The sequence below is a fragment of the Ascaphus truei genome, chromosome 4, assembly GCF_040206685.1.
Source record: "Ascaphus truei isolate aAscTru1 chromosome 4, aAscTru1.hap1, whole genome shotgun sequence".
Taxonomy (NCBI): Eukaryota; Metazoa; Chordata; class Amphibia; order Anura; family Ascaphidae; genus Ascaphus; species Ascaphus truei.
This window is the reverse complement of record NC_134486.1, coordinates 54,652,592-54,674,985: the sequence shown is the minus strand read 5'-3', so window position 1 is coordinate 54,674,985 and position 22,394 is coordinate 54,652,592. Positions and strand designations below refer to the sequence as shown.

Here is a 22,394-nt window from a genome sequence, read left to right as displayed (position 1 = left end):
AAATACATCATGTAAGATGCATGAACCTCCTAGTACCCGAGACACTTACCAGTTTTAAAACTCCCTCCAGGAAAAAAATATTGCCACCTGATCTCGCAGGAAGCTGTAACATCTTAGACTGCGGCTTCCTATAGGGCAGCCATTTAAATCCCCTTACAAACCAAGAAGTAATACCAGTAACTTCCCCAAAAGAACTTTGGGAGACAGGGGGTCACCCGAACAGACAATAACATGATTCAGCTCCAGAGGACCCCTACTTACATCCTGTAAAAAAAGGGGGGTTAGATGGGTGGGATTGCTGCTTTAAAGTTTATAGTCACAGCGGAAGAGCAGATACAGGCAATGTTACACAGAATTAAACTGAAAGATTTAGAAAGTACATGAATCTAAGAGAACAAAATGATGAAACATTTTAATGTAATGCCCAAGTAACATATTTTGGGGATGGAATAGATGATTGTGGTATTGAATATGGTGTAGGAAGTGGCAACTGGGCTCGACCAGGCAGGCAGAAACCTGGTAATGATACTGCATGTCACAGACACCAAGACATTCGAAAAACAAATAATGCAAACGTGGCACAATTTGGCTGCCACAGAGGTTAAGAATATCTTTAAGTTTTAGGTCAGTCTAGTAATTATGAACAGACAGAGAGAGCCATTCTATTTTTCTGAAACATGGCATTTAGAGGTTTCAACAGTCCTAGTCAACTAAGGCTGTAAGTGCCACACTTAAATACTAGTACTAGTTAACTAACACTGTAAGTGCCACACTTAAATACTAGTACTAGTTAACTAACACTGTAAGTGCCACACTTAAATACTAGTACTAGTTACTAACACTGTAAGTGCCACACTTAAATACTAGTACTAGTTAACTAACACTGTAAGTGTCACACTTAAATATTTTTTTGGATGCATGCCTAAGGTTGCCAGGTGTCCGGTGTTGCAACCGGACTGTCCTAAATTTGGATACTCTGTCCTGTAAAAAATGAGAAGTACTGTAATACTGGACATGTATGTGTCTGGTATTTTCCTCCCTGGACATAGTGACCTGACGTACCTTTCACCATTGAGTCCAGTATTTGTGGAGAAGCCACCTGGCAAAACCCTATGCATGCCAAACAATAAATGATCCACAATGGTCATAGAACCGTACTCTTTGTCCAAGAACTTAATTCGTTTAATGATGCATTTGTTTTATATAGATGAAGCACATTAAGCCCCAAAACACCTAATTTACATACTCAATGGTTGCTAGGGATCAAAGATACTAGAGCAGGAGTGACCAACTCCAATCCTCAAGGGCCACCAACAGGTCAGCTTTTCAGGTTGTCCCTGCTTCGGCATAAGTGGCTCAGTCGAAGACAGCACCCCCTGCGCTGAAGCTGGGATACCCTGAAAACCTGACCTGCTGGGTGGCCCTTGAGGACTAGAGTTGGCTACCCCTGTATTAGTGGTTTTCGAAAACTGAAATGACAAAATTGCCCATTGTCCTCACAAAATCTGTTAGTAAATAGAAAAAGTAAGAAGCTTTATGCATTTAATAGACAACTGTTCAAATGTGTCAGCAAAGGTCAATGACAAATACATCTTTGAAATACCTAAAACAACAGAATTGTTTTACAGTGTCAAGGTTTAAGCACAGATTAATTAGCGATATATTGTTTATTTGCAAAGAAATACAAGAGACTGAAAAAGTTGAGTCGCAGGCATACAGTAGGCAAATTAGGTAGCCCAATTTTTCACAAATGTTCGTTGTTATTGTACAAGTTGTATTATTAATGGCTCAAAGTGATTTCCTGCTAATCTCATAACCCCTTATGAAAAGGGAAAGCCTGCTGCAAACCATGGCATTTAGAGGGGGACAACACAGGGTATTATAAAGCACAATGGCAGCCATTTGGAACGGTTTCAAGATTCACAGTATTAATCAAAAAACGACACAGTCACTCTGTGCCCTTTTTCTATGCTAACTTCACACTGGATTCTTTAACTTGCATTATTTAAGTAGAACAATTTGCCCAGTTTTCTTGTGGCATATTTGTAAAATTGCAGAAAAGCACAAGAATGTACAAAATGAAACCTGCCAATGCAAAACAAATGATAAACAGTGTAACATAATTCCTTGCAAAAAAAATGTGCATTTCTGTTAATGCCAAATAATACATTACCTTTTGAAAATGATTCAACTAATGGCTTGGAAGCAGGGTACATACCGTTTTCTAAAACATTACCATTTTAATATCATGAATGATGTTTCAAAAAAATGTATACCAAAAAGCTTTTTCCTCACGTTCATATAATTAAAAAGACATAATAATTATAGATCTTTTTTTCAGCTTCATTTTTTTTTACATAGCATCTTATTCACCTTCCAAAACAAACAACATTTCTTCCCAAATATCTGCTTTCTGATAGAAAAGTCACAATAGGCAGCAGTAGTGGCAACAATTTGATGTTTTCTTTGTTAGAAATGTGTTTAACGTTAGCATTTTTGCGAAATCTTTACAAAAGCTCACAGTGCTCAAATTTTGTACAGAATTTTAAGAGAATTTTGCAATGTTACAAGAATGGCCACGTGACCTTGCAGATTGACTTTTAATGCTTGGGAAGCTGGCCACGTGACCTTGCAGATTGACTTTTAATGCTTGGGAAGCTGGCCACGTGACCTTGCAGATTGACTTTTAATGCTTGGGAAGCTGGCCATGTGACCTTGCAGATTTACTTTGAATGCTTGGGAAGCTGGCCACGTGACCTTGCAGATTGACTTTCAATGCTTGGGAAGCTGGCCACGTGACCTTGCAGATTGACTTTTAATGCTTGGGAAGCTGGCCACGTGACCTTGCAGATTGACTTTTAATGCTTGGGAAGCTGGCCACGTGACCTTGCAGATTGACTTTCAATGCTTGGGAAGCTGGCCACGTGACCTTGCAGATTGACTTTTAATGCTTGGGAAGCTGGCCACGTGACCTTGCAGATTGACTTTTAATGCTTGGGAAGCTGGCCACGTGACCTTGCAGATTGACTTTTAATGCTTGGTAAACTGCCACGTGACCTTGCAGATTGACTTTTAATACTTGGGAAGATGTCCACGTGACCTTGCAGATTGACTTTTAATGCTTGGGAAGCTGGCCACGTGACCTTGCAGATTGACTTTTAATGCTTGGGAAGCTGGCCACGTGACCTTGCAGATTGACTTTTAATGCTTGGGAAGCTGGCCACGTGACCTTGCAGATTGACTTTTAATGCTTGGGAAGCTGGCCATGTGACCTTGCAGATTTACTTTGAATGCTTGGGAAGCTGGCCACGTGACCTTGCAGATTGACTGTCAATGCTTGGGAAGCTGGCCACGTGACCTTGCAGATTGACTTTTAATGCTTGGGAAGCTGGCCACGTGACCTTGCAGATTGCCCATTAATGCTTGGAAAACTGGCCACGTGATCTCACATTTTGACTTGGGAACGTGGCCCGCGACCTTTTATATGTTTCTGAGATCTTCACACACACACACAAAAAACCTGAAATTTTTCTTGGTTCACAAACTTCAGTGAAAACTTTGCACCTCTCTCGTCCTAGCCCTAAACTGTACATTAAACACATGAAACTGCCTATATTCTTTTAAAATTATGCCACTTTATACGTCGGCATGCAAATCAATATTGTATCCTGTAGATGTGTTTCTTATCTACTTTATCTCTTCCGATGTACTTTGAGAATGCCCCCTATTGATAATAAATGGGCGTGGAACACTGCAAGCACTCTTGCGGAAACAGGCTCAATCACGGTCAGTGTAATAGAAAACCTTAATTGGATCTGATTTTAACAAGTCAATTAACATAACTGCTTCTTCTTGGCACATAAATGTTTTATTTTCCCTCTCGAGTGTATTTTACAAATCAAAACATAACATTACAGATGTACTGAAACTTAAAATAAGGCTTATTTCCCTCTCTTTAAGCAGTCACATAAGGAATAGCAATATGGATCCAAGAATGCTAGACTTTCACATTCCTCCCATTGCCAAGTTAATTATATACCGCGCTGAAAATGTCTAAACAATTGGCATTCGGTTAGAAAACAACACTCACAAATGATGGAGAGAAAAAAACACTTAATATTACATAGTAAATAAGGTTGAAAAAAGACACACATCCATCAAGTTCAACCTATGCTAAATTTAAACGACAGATACTTATCCTATACTTGTACCTACAGTATATTGATCCAGAGGAAGGAAAACATAAACCCCCCAGTGAGATATCATCAAATGATACCTTATAAGGGGAAAAATAAATTCCTTTTTGACTGCAATATTGGCAATCAGACTACTCGCTGGATCACCATCCTTCCCATGTTTACTTATTTGGTATATCCTTGTATACCTTTCCTTTCTAAAAACATGTCCAACCTTTTTTTGAAGAGATCTATTGTATCTGCCATCACAATCTCCACGGGTAATGAATTCCCCATTGTAACTGTACTTCCTGTAAAGAAACCTTCCATTTGTTGCTGGTGAAATCTCCTTTCTCCAACCTTAAGATATGACTTGGTTTCTTCCCTATGTATAAAAGGCACAACAATTCGAACTTGTCAAAAAGAACGTGATTTATTTATAAAATGTTTTACCAGGAAATAATACATTAAGAAGGTTTATGGATAACTTCAGCTCATAGTACTAGATCTGCCATTTTGGGTTAGCCTTTGTTAAAAAAAAAAAAATTAACTACAGGAACACTCTTTTGAACTAAGAAATATAAACTAACAGAGTTAAACATTCAATTGCATACATTATGCAGCATGCTGAATACAATTTATAATAAGTTCATTAGTATGGATTTCAAGCTTTTATTGAACGTTGCATGGAAAATTTCGGGGAAGTGAAAGGGGTGCACAGATCAAGTTTTATTTATCATGGCTTTAATCCCATCAGCACTCCTAAAGAAAGTACCGTAACAAGTCTGAAAATGCTATGTATATTGGGAGAGCTTATTTAACTGTGGCCTCTTCATTTATACTATACTACACTACATGTATGTATTTTATGTATATCATGCACAACAATGTATGCAGCGCTTTACAAAGTTACAATACAAGGTAAATTACAAACAGTGGGGCTAAGTGCAAGAGGTAAATGACAACACAGGGCAAAGAATGGAGGCACACAAGTAGTGCTGCAAAAATTGCCAGGTTTTACTGCATAGTAACTGGCAGATCTACAGTAACGTTTCGGGGACACAGCCCCTTCCTCAGACATACGCCACCCGTGTCCCGGGGCTGAGTACCGAAGCGTTACTGTAGATTTGCCAATTACTATGCAGTAAAACCTGGCAATTTTTGCAGTACTACTTGCGTGCCTCCATCCTTTTTCTAAATGCATTACTGTAGCCCTCCTATTTGGAACATAGAGGCAGTGATGGGCTAGCCTGCACCAAGGTTTGTTCCCTTTATGTTTTTCCTACTCCACTTGGCATTGGGCGTGCCTCTGTACATTTTCAGATTATTAAACATAAGGCAAAGGATGACCCTGCCCCAAAGAGCTTACAATCAAAGTGGATATGGAGTATTTTGACCTTTGTCTTACGTTGCCTTACCACAGGTGATCTGTGAATTGGCAGGCTAAATGCCCACCTCTGAGAGTTCGTCCCTGTAATGATAACAGAAAGGAGTTTTGAAAGTTCAGCTCAGGACGGGCAGATTATATTAAGTGTGCAATGTGCATTTTGATTATGTACTGTGGCACTGTGTCAGACTTGTTATATTTTGTCATAAACTAGAGCAGCGGTGCGCAAACTGTGGGGCGCGACCCCCAGGGGGGGCGCGAGACTGCCAACGGGGGGCGCGGGGTTTACAGAGGCCCCGCGCGCTTCCCGAAGGCACTTAAATTAAGTGCCGGGGGAGCTGCAGGGCCTCTGTAAACCTCACTTACCGTGGCTCCGGCGGCTTCCTCCCTGCGTCGCCATGGCAACGTGGCGTCAAAATTACGCTGCGAGGTCACGTGACGTCACGTTGCTATGGCAACGTGACGTCATTACGCCGGAGCGCGGGTAAGTTGGGGTTGGGGGGGGCACGGGAGTGAGGGGACAGCCGGCAGGGGGGCGCAGGGAAAAAAGTTTGCGCCCCCCTGAACTAGAGAACCCCTAATTTCATCTAAAAATATGAGTTAATGATATGAATTGAATTTTAATGGATTACAGAATTGCATACAAATAGAGAGGGGTATTTAAACAAATGTGGGCCAGTAATTAATTTGTTCTCTTTTTTTATTTTTTTGCTCTTGTATTTTTGGTCATACCACAACAACATTCCAAAGGGACTATGAAGTTTCAAAGTGTAATCTATGTTGACCAATGCAGCAATCCTCCCCCAAAACTTTTTTTCTTCTTTTTAAACTTACCTGAAATAGACGGTCCCCCCAGAGCTGATCTGAGTTCCCCCTTCGTTCGGAGACTCCCTGATTTTCAAGATTTTTGTAGGTTTTTTTTTTGGGCCAGTGTTTGACACAACACAAACATGGTCGCCGTGCCACTAATAGAAAGCTGCAATGTCAATGTTGCAGCATTGAACTGGCTGCCCTTTAATCGAGCATGACAAAACTTATATTTTTTGTCCATGAGGAAATATTCTTCTCCCCGGAGACAAGGAGTCCGGCGACAACGTATCAACTCCAGGGGACCCCCGAATCCAGTAAATGTACCCCCTTTCCCTTACCGTTTTCCCCTCACCCCCCAAAAAAATACCCCAGCGCGTAATGCAATCTTTAAATTTACCAAACAGCCATGTTTATGGGGGTTTTTTTGTGCCAAACACCAGCACAAAAAAAAAACCAGTCTTGAGAACCAGAGAGTCCTCGGATGTCAGGATAGTGGGAGACAGCTGGGACAAATGTGTTGGACCCAGCTGTAACTTGTCAGGACTTTGGCTTGTGGAGAAGCATGTGAAGATTTATACAGTATGTCGCATTGTACATTACAATCAAAACTGATCACTACATTAGGTTGTTATTTAGACGTGAGAACTAATAATTTAAGGAGAGTTTCATAATTATATTCACACTACAGAAATATTGTGTTTACACAATTTTTCAGAAAGTCTGTCTTATTTTAAGTAGTTTCTCCTTGTTTATTTTATTGCTTTTTATACAAACGAGTAAATGTAACTACAAAGCTTATAATGAATCTTTAGGTCATACAATTCATGATCTTCTATTGTATTACCTCCTGATTATTCTACGCAAAGACTTTGAAAAATCTCCAAATCATGAGCAATGAAAATTACTCTTATTTGAATGCTTTATCCCAATGAGCTACAAAAACACACCTTTATCGTGGCATGAACACTTTTTAGTATTTTAGCAAGAATAATTGTTACCCTTCTGTGGTCTTACATATCTTGTATGTATGAGTCTAGTTCAGTGGTTGGCAACATGACACGGTATGGCCCTTCAGCCCACTAAAGGGCTGCGCATAGTCTAGTGACATATACCTGCTCCCTATAACTTGTCCTATTGCCCTAATACAGAGATCCGCCTCTCTTTGTTCTGATCTCTCTTTCTCCTCCCCCCCCCCTCTATCTCTCTGTGCTGATCTCTCTCACTGCCCCCCCCCCCCCACCAGCCCTCTCACTGCTCTCTCTCACTGCCCCCTTCTCTCTCATCATCCCCCTCTCTTCTCTCTGCACCCCATCTCTCACTAACACCTCCCCCCCTCCCTCACTGATTGAAAGAGCTAGTCTTGGACCTTGGGTCTCACGCTACTAGAGGCAGCTCTGCCTAGGCATCTAGCAGTGTCTGGTCCAAGGCTAGCTAGAGTTATCAACACAACCTTTAAAAAGGGATGCAGAGATCGCCACGTCCGACCCTAGAAAGAGGACCTGATGGGTCCGAAACATCATCCAGGGACTCGTGTTCTGCATCTCCTCTTCCAGAAACCACGGAGTAAATTGGATGTATCAGTGGAACACGGTGTATGACTACTATGATGTGATAAAACTATATCCTTAAAACTGAGCCACGTGCTGAAGCAGGGATATCCTTAAAACCTGACCTGCTGGTGGTACTTGAGGACTGGAGTTGGCCACCCCTGTTTGAGAATAGTATTGAACAGCCTAGGAGACCAAAAGAAGACAACTCTGTTTTCTAGATGCAAGAGAATGGAAGCACATACATTGACAATGCTGGAAACTTGTATTCTTTTTTTTTGTAACTTAATTTTTTATTTAATTTCAGACAAATAGACAGATGACATTACATTATATGCTGGAAACATGTATTCTAAAGAACATATGGATTTTTACAATCCGTTCCTATTTGGTTAAAAAAAATGGACATTGATGTTGCGTTTCCATATCTGGATGTTGTGTCAATAGAGTATTTAGTTGTATTGATTGAGGTTCCATACTAATTATTTTATCACCATGTACTGTACGTATTGACAATCTTATACAGTAATCAGTTTTATAAAGGACCAGCACGCAAAAGGTCTCAAAATAAATCAAAGAAAAATAAATCAAGAAATCAAAGAAAAACTTGCCAGCGCGTTTTCCCCATATAAATTAAGGAAAGCGGACGTGTGTCCTTTTTTGGATGTAATAAGCAAAACAACAACATTTATGACCCAACACTAAATAAACAGAGAACAATAACCTTACCAAGAGAAGCAGTGCTCACACAAAAGGTCACAATGCAATCCTGATGTCATGTTATACACCGGCACACTGGATTCATTTCCTTTCCTCGTCATTTACCCTGCTTAATTCTTTGCTTCTGGATATGCTACATTTGCCACCCAATGAGTTATTTCACTGGTCATTTACTTTTTAACAGTATAAGTAAACTATTTGAAGGAAATAATCTGCCAGAAAATCCAACATGGGATAAAGGCCTCTTATTTAGCCAGCATTTTGTGCCCTGAATAGATGCATTACTGAGAAGCGTAAGCAATAAACAAAAACACCTCAGGGGCCTGGGAGGAGCAATGTAACCAATTAGATGTAATTAAATCAAAAGAAGGGAGCCCTAGGGCTGAATAAGCACAAGAACAAATTTGCATTAACGCCTAGCAGCCAAACAGGAGAACTTGGTTTAGGCTGGAAGTACAATTGTTATCACCCATTCTCTGCACTAAAGAGGCCATTAGCTAAGTTCTTAAGCATTGTTTGTCCACTGATGAGGAGAAGCCTTTATATTTCACTCTCTTACATCAACCAAAATACACAATTAGCTTCCTCAAAACACTAAGAAACAAACATCTTGCCACCTGACTACTGCTTTTCCAACATCTACGCAACATCCTATTTGTTTATACAAAGAAGACACCGCCTAATAACTTTAGGAACAAATCACATACACATTTGAGGTATTTTGCAGAGTTTTATAATCAGACATATAAATAATTATTGATATAAAAATATACATATAATAATTAAGAAAGAACATATATTATAATCATCTTCAAGATAGTATTCCTGTGTTGTAATATGTACCGTATGTTGTTTATGGAATATGCTCATTATACTGTGCTAGAACTATTAGTTAGAAGTTGGTGATTACATACCTAATGTGGTTGCGATGGACGGAATTGTGGTTGACTAAACCGTGTCATCTTCATAGCTGGAGTGTGGCAGACAAGGGGAATATGTAAGGAACTACCTTTCCACTCAAAAGGCAGCAGATTCTTGGAATAGTTGCCCAACAGAGGTGGTGGAGGTTAAGGCTGCGGCCCCGCAGCCGAGTCCCCCGGTCTGCAGAAAGCTGCAGGGGGAAAGAAAAAGGGGGGGCTTGGGCAGCTCTTGTCCCTGCAGTGACCGCCACAGCGGGCGCTGCAGTAACCAGCGGGGACCTGGCCTAATACAGTTAGGGCCAACCGAAATGCCAAGGATCAAATAGGGGTTTGAGTTTGACAACAGATGGGAAAATGGGCAGACTAAGTGAGCCAAGCGTTTCTTATCTCACATCAAATTCTATGTTTCTATGTAAGAGAAGCAGTCACACTTTCATCGCCCCTGCTGATATTTGTGTCCCGACTTGCTGGCAATTTTCTATAGCAGGGGTGGTCAACTTCAGTCCTCAAGGGCCACCAAACAGGTCTTAAGGATCTCCCTGCTTCAGCACAGGTGACTCAATCAGTGGCTTAGTCAAAAACTGAGCCACTGATTGAGCCACCTGTGCTGAAGCAGGGCTATCCTTAAAACCTGACCTGTTGGGTGGCCTTCGATGACTGGAGTTGGCCACGCCTATTATATAGCATCAATGTTCTCTGACCTCAAATGTAAGAAAGCAGCTAATCACATGTGTAGCATTTGCAGCTGTTCCCTCACACAAAAAGGTTAATGCAATCTCACACCTAGTGGGAGTTAATCAATGCTAAATTAGAGCAGGAACCAAAAAAACTCAGTTTTTCATATTTTACATGTGGTTATTCTTTTGGTCCACAGTAAGATCTTTCTGTAAACAAAAAGAACAATAAAATCAAGGAAATAACCAGTCAAAGATTGTGGTTTAGTTATTAATGTAGTTTAAAAAAAAAGATATATATATAGCCTGAAAGCAATATGAAGAACAAGAGGGAGAGAGAGGACAAGACAGCCCAAGAAGAAGCGAAAAGAACATACATTTCTGAAATCCTGCTTAGTAGAGATTTACAACATTTTCACAGAAGTTCGCAAACCAGGCAAAATGTGCAATTTTATTAAAAAAAAAAAAAAACTTTGCAAAAAATTGTGAAATTCCCCCCCCCCCCAAAAAAAACATTAACGCATTAAATGTAAAAGTGCAATGTCACTTGGCCCTTTCAATAGTGCCATTGAAGCTAAATTTTGATGAAAAGTGGCAAAATTCTGCAAGCACAGAGGCCAACATTTTTTGCAAAACTTCGAACATAGATATGGGCTCTTGTCCTGCTTGGCATATTTGGTTGAAATTGCCTTTAAAGCTGCAGTTCAAGCACTATCCTACATGTGTTTTTTTTTTTCTTTCAATAAATCAGTTCTGTACTATGAGAAAATACTTGTAGCATTTAAAAAAATAAAAAATAAACTATTTTAAAAGACATTTTTAATGTATTCTAATTTAACAAGCATTGATCTTCCTGTAGCATCCATTTACAAAGTCACATCCCCTTCCCTTTCTGAAACAGCATCACCTTTTTGAGCCCTGCCCTCTCTCAACCAATTAAATCTAGTGCCTGCCTGGTCACATGATCTTCCTCACAGAACTTTGGCTGTCCGTGCAGCAGAAGAGTACCCATGATGCATTTAGTGAACCCCGAGCCGAATCTTCAGCGATCGACCGATTACAGGAGAACAGATCGATCCGCAACTTAGCCAATCACTTGTCAGTGTGTAGAATGTAATGATGCACAAATTGAATGAAAATGTATTTATTTATTTTTAAACGACAGCTTGAACCGCAGCTTTAAAGATTAAAAATTATTAGGAGCAAACAAAGAGATTTCATAAACGCTTTCCCCATAGGAAATTTGTTTTAAAAAGGACCCTAACTTTACACCTAAACAATGTAGCAGCCTAAAATATATATCGACTCGTTAGGTGAAACTGTGTCTGTTCCAAGCGCAAGCATTTTCACTTATAAGTTAAGGCCCTTTCAAGCATTGTTCTCAGGTGAGTGGTCACTTTGTACAGACATTCAAGGCTGCCATTTCGCCTTCATCAAATGTAATATTTCAACAGGTAAAAACACAAGATTAAGATTATGTAGGTGACTAGAACATTATTGAAATAAGCTTTCTTTCACCAAAGAAAACGTTTAGGAACAATCTTGATTAAGCTGCAAGTAATTACTGACGTGGTGCTTAATACCATTTAGTCTATAATTTGTGTTTTGTCCCCATCCGCTATTGTCTAAAAATCCAAGAAACAAGAAAGACCCAGCAGTACGCTTTTCCACATGAATACATCCTGGGTAGTGAAGACATAGCATCTGAAAGCAAAATTTGTTTTTGTGACATTGTCTCTATTTTTTTTGAACACTGTTAACTTGCATTCATAAAAGTTTAGGGTTAATAGCTGCAATGTAATACAGGGAAAATAATACTTTAAATTAAGACTTTCATTTTGCACACAAAATCTACAGTTAATGCTACAGGTATCTTTTAGTAAATAATTCCATTAATCCACAAGAGGTTTGCGCGATAGTCAATAGGATAGTTAATCAAATTCAGAACTCCAAATGGATTTACAGAGAACCTTCACATAATGGTATGAGATTATTTTACCAGAGGCGAAAGTAAGGCAGGTCGAGCAGGGAAGTTGCCCTGGGCGCATCCTGATGCGCATCCAGACAGGGGGCACAGAATGGGCAGAGATCCAGCTATCATTCTGTTTACTGTCGAGTTTTGGGGGCGTAATCTCAAAGCTCTGAGGTCACCATTCCAGGTGATCTGTCTCGGGAAGGCCCATTGAGGTTAATGGGGCTTCTGGGTCAGATTGTACAGATCTGCGTTTTCGAAGCTTTGAACTATGAAATATGGCTATGAAACGTCCATCGGGAGCTGAATATCGCAAGAGGAGGAAAGTTAGGGAACACGAGGAAGAGAAACTATCTAAGCTGTAACAAAAGTGGCTCAAATCCAAAAGATGATACTAAACGTGATGTCCATTTAGATTACAGTGAATAATAAAATTCTGTACAATCTGTTATGTACATGTAAATCATGGTGTACTTCATAATTCGAAAGAACATGTGTGTGATGTACATTTAGGTTAAATTCAGTAAAAATCTCAGGAAACTGTAGGAGATGTATGTGTATATTATGATGAACACACACAGATCAATCTTAATGACCCGGTGACTTGGCCAGCAATGAATGACAAAGTTAGGTGCCATGTTATATGTCAAGGGCCTAATTTATGCCGATTTTTTGGTATCACAGTATGCTGGCCACAGGCAGTTTTAGTCTGATTGGTTTAGAACATGGATGGGCAACTCCAGTCCTCAAGGGTCACCAACAGGTCAGGTTTTAAGGATATCCCTGCTTCAGCAAAGGTGATGCAGTCTTGGACTGAGCCACTGATTGAGCCACCTGTGCTGAAGCAGTAAGATCCTGAAAACCTGACCTGTTTGAGGCCCTTGAGGACTGGAGTTGCCCACCCCTAGTTTAGAAAGATACTGCCTAAATGGAGAAGAAGTCGAACGTACCTGGCTACTTTACTCAGAGGTCCTTGTATTGCTTTTGTTAATTTCTGTCAAACCAGACCTCAAATTGATCACCCAAATAAGGGCTTTTACGACTGGAAACATTTACAAACCACGCCTTCCCGGACACGAGAATTCACAAGAGCACCATAACCATTATGTTAGATGGAAAGATTTAGAAAGATGATTAACAGACTCTGACCTACAGAAGCATATACAGTATTATCAGAGAAGGGAAAATCGAGCAGTATTGTTAAAGCCGTAACAGGAGCTATTTTATTATGCGCAAAAAGAGGTTATTGAAATAATAATGTTGCAATAGACATATTATTGTAATGGACTGGGGGGTCTATGGATAGGAAACTGATAGCAGTGTTCAGAATCCATCTTGTCTTTTGTATGTCTTTTTCTCTGTTATATGTCAATATGCATGTTGTTGTAAGAATCCAGAGGGGGGGATATGGATCTTGCACAAACACTCAAGTGTTTTGGTCAGTTAAAAGAACCAGTTTAGGGTAGATAAATTGATCTTTGGAGTCAGTCTGGGATAGATAAGATGACCTGTAACTTGATTGGTTTAGAAGATGATTATCCCCTCGTGTTCAGGGAGTGCATTGTGTGATGTCATATTCTGCCTAGTAACCTATGTTAAACAAAGGAATATTAAATGTATATAAAGTCTGCCTGGGCCCTCCCCTGGCAGAGTGTCTCATTGAAACTTGTGTGTGATCATAATCTATGCTGTACAGGCAATAAATTACTCATTATCTACGAACCTGTGTTTGTGATTTTGCAAACAAATACAGTCTTGGCGATGACGGATGGGATTCCAAAATCTCAGACACATGGACCAGAGGAGACAGACAGCTCTCATTGGAACACTCAACTCTATGATAATTTGATTAATAAGGTAGGCGCTTTTGGAAATGCCTTTAGTGTAAAAAGTTGAGTGTTTCATGAGGTCATGATGTCTCTTTGAAGTCTAGTCTGGGTGACGGAAGTCCGATAAGGAGTATGTTATTGTAAGAATCTAATCTGTGTGGTTTTAGTGGGTCTTGGTGAGGTAACGTCAATCTATAGTTGTTATAATCTGTGTGGTTTTAGTGGTCTTGGTGTTCTTAGTGGCCTTCGTGAGGTAACAAAAAATCTGCAGTAGTTATAATCTGTGTGGTACTGTGTGGTGGTTAAAATGGGTCAAAATAATTCTGTTGAGGAAAAAGAGGGTCCCGAAAAAGGAACTCCCAATTATATTAAAGTTCTTATTTTCCCCCTAAAAGGGGGACAAAGAGAGAATTATCGTTTTTGCTTCACAGACTAAGGACTTTACGGTTTGACTATATATTTTTTGCGCAGCAGCTTACATCCTCTTGCTGGATCTGGACATTATTTACTAAGTCTGTGCTTTTTTAATCTATTTCGGTATTTTCCTTGTTTTGGGTTTTGCATAGTCTGTTGGGGATGCAGGGTCTAGGGAAGTACCTTTGGTCCTTCTGGACCTGATGGAACAGGCCTGAGGAAGGGGTCTTCACCCAGAAACATAACCCCCCTAATTACCCTCCTCCATTTTTGTTTCCACCCCCCCCTTTTCCCATTGTGGTTTTCCTTGTCCTTTTTTCCCTTCCCCTGTATTTTCCCTCCACCACTTTATTAAGGATCCATTTTTATTGCCCGCATGTGTGACATTGTTCCAAGTTATTTTTGTCTTCATATTAAATTTTCATTTTGCCATATTCCTTGTTTGACATTTTTCTAAAGAGTCAGTGAGTGCTGAAACACTTTGTTGTATTGGTTACTCTCTCACTCAGTGTCCCACGCCTCTGGAATGCCCTTCCCCTCAATATCCAACTGGCACCCTCTCTCTCCACCTTTAGGACCTTTCTTTAAATACACCTTTTTAACAAAGCATATGGGTAGCTCCGCTGACTCGTACTATACATCTCTGATGCACTGATCTTGGACCTTGCAGACGCACTTACCAGAACACCCTCCTACTGTCTCTGTAAATTCTCCCCACTTTCCACTTAGATTGTAAGCTCTTCGAGGCAGGGGCTCCTTTTCCTATTGTTTTATGTCTGAAGCGCTTACTCCCATTATGTGTTATATTATTATGTGAAGTGTATTACTGCTGTAAAGAACTATGTACCTGGATGGCACTATATAAATAAAGATAAACATACATAAAACATACAACGTACAACAAACTAAGTCTAATCGATCGAGTCAATATAGCCCTTCCAAATAAAAGTGGGTCACTTAATTATGAATCTGACCTTATTGAAGGTCTCGACAATATCTTTAAAAAAAAAAAAACTTAGAACAACTGATCTTTAATCAATTAAATCAGAAGTGAAAAAGTTGTCTCAACAACCATCCATTACTCCTGTATAAAAGAAAAGAAGAAGAAAAGAATAAAAAGATTTGCTGAAAGAAACAATATTTCACTGCAGCCTACACCATCCGACAAGGTCATCGCAGCATTTGAAACATAGTTTGAATGCATTAAAAACATAACTTCTGATTTTCACTTCCTAACTAAAGCTCAAATTTGCAATATGGACATTTCAAATTTGAAAACTTGTGCACAGAATTTAGCCACTAAGTATGACAAAGATTTAGGGCCTCATTCAGTAAGCGTCGATAAGGCACTTATCAACCACTTATCGGCCAAAATGCCTACTCATATTCAGTAAGCCTCGATAAATGGGCGATAACGTCATGTATCGCCGAAAAATCTTTTGAACACTTTTCGGAATGTTCATAAACACGCGCGATTCTAGTAGCCGCGAGTCGCCTATCGTGGCCCATAAATGGTGCTTTTCTCCCTAAATCCAAACGCCAGAAAAAGTTGGCAGATTGGTTGGGAGATGCGTTGATGAGCAGCGATAAGTCGGGAAATGTTGACATTTTTCCTGCAAAGGATTGATGCCGGGGTCTCCGGAGCTTATACACATTAATACCAGCACCAGAGCCCCCCGGCATGAATCCGATGCAGGAAAAATGCATTTACAGCCACTTCATTACCTTAGCGGTTAACCGTTAAGGCAATGAAGGGGTTATCCACCCATGTCAGGCTTATTGTGGGTAGAGGGGGTGGGTGAAGTGGGTATTTGTCCCTTGGTGGGTGTTTAGGCTTTGCGGGGTGGGTGGGTTGCGGGTGGACCTAACCCCTTCATTACCTTTACAAAAATACACTAGATGGCGCTCTAACACTATATCAACCTCTAAACAGTGAAAGTGAACATATAGTGACAAATAAATCAAAATAATGTGCCGTGCAAAAAGGTGATAAATAAAACACTCAAACCCTTGGAGAACTGTTTCAAGGTCCAAACAGAAGCATAAAAGGAAAAACCAGCGGAAATTACCTAGAAAAAATATACAAAACTACCATAGTGCAGTTATGTTAAAACAAAACACAGTAGTGGCAAAGCTCTTAAATTAGCAAATGAGACACACTAGATAATGTCAGCAATGTCCAACAATAGATATCCAGATGGCAAAATGGCAAAAAATAAGGAGCAAAAATAGGAGGTAGTGTGGATATCAGAAGAGAAACACAGAGCCCAGACACTGAGGGTGCTATCTGGAGGGAGAGAATCTGCCGGGAGGTCCCGTGACGTCAACTTCGATTGGCGGAGGAACCGGAAGTGACGTATCGGCTCCGAGCAGAGGTTCAGGACGGAGACCAGTGGACACAGCGGCGGTGTGACGGGATCCCGAGAACGCGACTCGGCTACCACCTTTACCCCTATACCCATGCTGTGACCCATTTGGAATCTTGTCAGCCTTCATTTTTACCAGTGTTGGATAAATCGCTTTGGTATTTTATCTGGGCTCTGTGTTTCTCTTCTGATATCCACACTACCTCCTATTTTTGCTCCTTAATTGTTGATCCTGTTATTGCTTGTATTAATTAGATTAGCTGGCTACTGTTTTTATTTATTGAAGTGTGTTTGTTTTCGAGTTTTTTAATGTTTTATTATTGTGTGTTTTGTGCATTTATGTATTGTGATTAGGGTGCCCAGTGAGTGCTATAGAGGCTTATCATGCCCATATTATTATATGGGTATAATATACCACTATACTACTCAATGGGTACATGGTGGGTATAGTCAGTCCAGGGTGTGTGGTTAGGCGTTCCGGGTGGGTAGCGGGGCAGGGTGGTTATATACTATAGCTGCTATATACCGCTATATATATACTATAGCGGTTATTAACCGCAAAGATGATTAAGGGGTTAGGGGCCATTAGAATGTCTTTATTATCTATGTATGCTTTCTGGCAACGGAAGATAGAGGGACCTGCTGTATTGTGAGGAGGACGGCAAGCATATTGCTAAGGTAAGTAGAACTGTATTTATTTACTTTATTTATGCTGGCTGGATAATAGTTATTTTGCCCATTACACTACTGTATGTGTTTGGGCAGAGGGGGGGTGGATTGATTGAAATGTAGGTCATGTTTATTTGTTGGCATACAGGGTTGGTACCTTAGGTCTGCAGGGACCTATGGAGACCACCTGAGGACCCTCCGGACGCCCACGGGTACCACCTGTAGACCCACAGGGGGACACCTGCAGGGAAGAACCGGAGACCCCACAGCTGTGGGGGCCCAGGGACCTGCAGGGACCACCTGAGGGCCCCCAGACCCCCGTGGGAACCACCTAAGGGCCTCAGACACCTGTGGGGTTGACCCGGGGACCTCCAGACACTAGCGGGCCCACCCGTGGACCCCATTGTGGCCCACAGTGACCCGCATGTTTGTCAATAAAATACCAAATGGAAATGATTTCCCTCCCCACCCACCAGATTTCCCTCTTTTGTACCCCCTCCCCATTTATAATTTATAAACCCAATCAAATTTAAGCAAAAAAAAAAAAAAAGAGGACTCCATTTACTTTGAAACTTTAATGCAGCAATTCATGCTGCTCATTTTTTGATACAATTCTCTCTCTCTAAATATTTTATTTCTTTTTTTTTTACCTTGCTTGAAACAAGAGGTCCCCCGGAGCTGAACCCCAGCACTTTTAGCAACAAGAACCATCGGGTTACTTAGAAATTTAATTTTGCGATTTCGTTAGCACAAATCTTGGCCAGGAGAAACAATATGGCGGCTGTGGTCAGCCTGCCTCTGGCAGTCAATAGAAAGCCATGACATCATTGTGAGATTACATTGCATATTCTTATTGGGTGACCCCACAGCCATCTTTATTTTTCCTTGCAAGTGCAGGTGAAAGTTTTTGCACATACTAAGGCAACCATGTCTTTTCTTATTATATTTCTGAAAACAGTGCAAGTGGCTACAGTATATTGTTACGCAAAAGTAGCAAAATTGAAGAACCAGCCTTAAAATTGTGTCCAAAATTTGTGTAGCAAACGTGTATTTCTTCTGTATTTCTTATAGGCACCACCAACAGCCACTCATTGATAATATACACGTATCAGATGGTTTTACACTAATGGTACAAGTTACTAAATAAATAAATATTGACACTATAATCAAACAATAAAATATATATCTCATATTTAAAAAAAAATGTAAGACAAAAAAAAAGTGTCACTCACATCCTGCAAAGTATTCATACAAGGCTCTGTTCCATTGAATACAATATTTAAATATGACCGTCTTTTAGGTGTGTCGGCAAATATATTTGTAGAACATATCACCTGAGTCGCCCCAAAAGCTTAAGCCTTTGGTGGCAGCTAAAGGGTGTCGCCGCTTGCTACCGTTCACTGATGTTTGGTAATGTTACATCTGCTCTGTTGCTTCCGATATTCACCAACCCTCCCATCCCCTGTATCCAATGTCATCTTACCTTGCCTATAGATTGTAAGCTCCTTGATTGAGGGCCTCTTCTAACACAACACTTTGCAGGCCTATCCTTCCTCTTCAAACCCAATTTTAATCCTGTCTGTAAATGTTATATATGCTGTGACATAGTCCAAAGATGTTAGGCAGCTTTCTGCCCCATTTTAGGTCAGAAAGTGCAGGAATAGTTAAAAATGATCCGTTCCACAGCTTCCCATTAACGCAGGCAGCTGGATGGAAAATCCAGACCACAGATTATAATGGCTCTAGTTCTCCCTCACCTGCTCTTCTAATCACATACACAGGTATTTAGAGCAGAGAGGTTTTGCATTTCACTCTCTCTCCTTAGAGCCTGGAGGCTGGGGGTATCGCTGCTCCCCTGTTTCCAGTGTCGGGGTTGACGGCCCCTCCACGTATCACAGTACCAGAGGATTTGCCTGGACACCACAAACAGATAAGACAAAACAAATGGTTACTGCTGTTGCTAAAAGACTGTGCTGTATCTTGTGACCCTAAATGAGAGAGCATTGTTTTAAGCTGGGGAACCAGTTTAGTTAGCCAGCAGCTGTTAGAGAGACTGATTCTGATGTGTAGTTAGATCCCTGAAAGGGATAGGATTTTGCTTATATGATTTTGGTTTTATTTCTTGAAATAACAGTGTGGGAAATATTGTAACACTGAAATATGTGAACTGCTGAATGAAAGTATCTGAGTACCTCTAACCTTCACATGTTAAAGCTGCAGTACTTTACTTGGATGAAAATAAAGCAGGCAGAAGCCTGAGTTAAGCAGCATAATACTTTGCATGATCCTATTTGTTGTATAATTAACCCTAGAAGACTGTGTCGGGAAGAACCCAGACAGACGTCAGCACTACAAAAGAGGGGCGTTTGTCACAATGCCCATAATCATATTTCTGACTGTCCATGATATATTTGTAAACTGAATGTGTATAGCCTTTGTTCATTTAATACAACCATTTATTATTATTGTTGTATATAATTGAAGTTGTTCTAAAACTGTCTGTAAAGTATTGTGATGCCCCTGAAGTGGAGGCCTGTATTTACTTCAAACATAAAATGATGATGATGGACATCTGAGCACAGTGATTTAACACTAAGACTGCTGCATAACGCAGTTCAAGGTATGAGGGAAGGCATAAAATGCAGACACAGCTCAGCGTGTTAAATAAAAACTGATTAGACAATGTGAAATAACTGCATAAAAAATATATGAGACTATTGTTTAGACACAGATATATACAATTGTAATCAACTCTTAATAAAATGTGGTTTGTTAATTAGCACTGCAAGCAGTCCCAGAAGTGGTTCACTCCAGTAAGAAGTTATGTGATGAGGGGAAAAAAACAGGCTATGTACTGTACAGAAGACTTACATGTAAACATGGCATGTGTAATTGTCTGTATGGTTTTATTTAAAACAGTAACGTATTGTATTGTATGTCTTTATTTATATAGCGCCATAAATGTACATAGCGCTTCACAGTAGTAATACATGTTGTAATCATATAAATAACAAATAATATAAATAACAGGTCATGGGAATAAGTGCTTCAGACATAAAAGTAACATTAAGGAAGAGGAGTCCCTACTCCGAGGAGCTTACAATCTAATTGGTAGGTAGGGGAACATATAGAGACAGTAGGAGGGAATTCTAGTAAGTGCGTCTGAAGGGGGCCAAGCTTTATGTATCATGTGTCCAGGATTATCCAGTGCTATTCATATGCTTCTTTAAGCAAATGTGTCTTAAAGTGGGTCTTAAAGGTGGATAGAGAGGGTGCTAGTCGGGTATTGAGGGGAAGGGCATTCCAGAGGTGAGGGGGAGGAAGTGAGAAAGGTTTAAGGCGGTAGAGAGATTTAGAACCAAAGGGGGTATAGAGAGAAAACATCAATGAGAAGAATGCAAGATTCGGGATGTTGCATAGCGAGAAAATAGGGCAGAAATGTATGGAGAGGCAGAAGAGTGTAAAGCTTTAAAAGTGAGGAGAATTGAGTGTGAGATGCGGGATTTGATCGGAAGCAAGGAGAGGGATTTCAGGAGGGGAGACGCGGAGACCGATTTAGGAAAGAGTAGAGTGATTCTGGCAGCAGCATTTAGGATAGATTGTAGGGGAGAGGTGAGAGGCAGGAAAGCCGGACAGCAGGAGGTTGCAGTAGTCGAGACGGGAGAGAATGAGGGCCTGAGTCAGAGTTTTAGCAGTCGAGTAACAGAGGAAAGGGCGTATCTTTGTGATATTGCGGAGGAAAAAGCGAAAAGTTTAATGAAACGTTTTGAAAGTGAGGAGAGAATGAGAGAGAGGAATCGAGTGTGACCCCTAGGCAGCGTGCTTGGGCTACTGGGTGAATGATCGTATTTCCAACAGTAATGTGAAAGGAGGTAGTAGGGCCAGGTTTGGGAGGAAGTATAAGGAGCTCTGTTTTTGCCATGTTAAGTTTAAGTCGGCATTTTTTAATAAATGTTGTCCAATTAGGAACATTCATGTAACACTATAGTATGTGACACAATCAGTCATATGACATAACAAGGGTTTCATGATATGTAGTATAAGTGGGACAAATTAAAAATGAATGTGCAATAGCCAAAGCAATGGCATAGTTAACCCCCTGTAAGTATTGCTGAAGTGGAAAAGACCAAAAAAGAAAATAGAAAAAAAAATAAAGATTTTTATAGTGAAAAAAGTTCTAGAAGTATCATATTCTGTAAGCTTTCCTCCCATTTACAATATTTCAACATGCTTTTGTTCACACACATTTATTATTATTATTATATCATTTAATTTTTAATCAGAAAACGGCTAGCTGGTAAAAAAAAATACAAATAGAACTAAAGTGTGGAACCATATACAACAGCTTATTTTATAGGAACGTGTCCATTTTACGATTTCTCCAGGATGTCATGAGCCAAACATACAAAGAATAGTAAGCTCTTTAATCTTTGCTCCACTTTAGGACCCACCAGAAAAATATGAATCTTCACCTCAGACTCATTAAGACAGTTTATTTACGGTCGGTAAGAATGAAGTTACAAAAGTGTGAGAAGTAGGTGAAAAGGCCCTGTCAGAGTGAAGCGGTAAAGATAGAGCGGAGTATAGGAAATCTGTTCCTCTAATGCAAGCATCACTACAGTTCTTCACAGAACATGTTATTCTGAGCAGTGACATTCAGCAAAATCAATATTATTTGCTCAGAGTACACTTATAATTTGTATATTTGTAGATTGCTTTGGAATTTACTGATATTTTGTAACATTTTGTGAACAATGTCTGTCATAATGCCTTCAATTCTATAAGGTTACTAATAATTAAAATGATGGCTTTAACATTAACCTCATGTTTTCCCCTGTATGTTTGATGGCCACATTACAGTATTGTATAATTGCACTAAATAGAAATACACCCATGCAAATTATATTAAAG

At 40.1% G+C, this 22,394-nt stretch overlaps 1 protein-coding gene across 1 annotated transcript in view; it reads right to left on the bottom strand.

The window, feature by feature from the left end:
- The window catches only part of CAMKMT (calmodulin-lysine N-methyltransferase), a 536,774-nt gene that overhangs the window by 401,158 nt on the left and 113,222 nt on the right, over nucleotides 1-22,394 (bottom strand). The window lies entirely within an intron of this gene.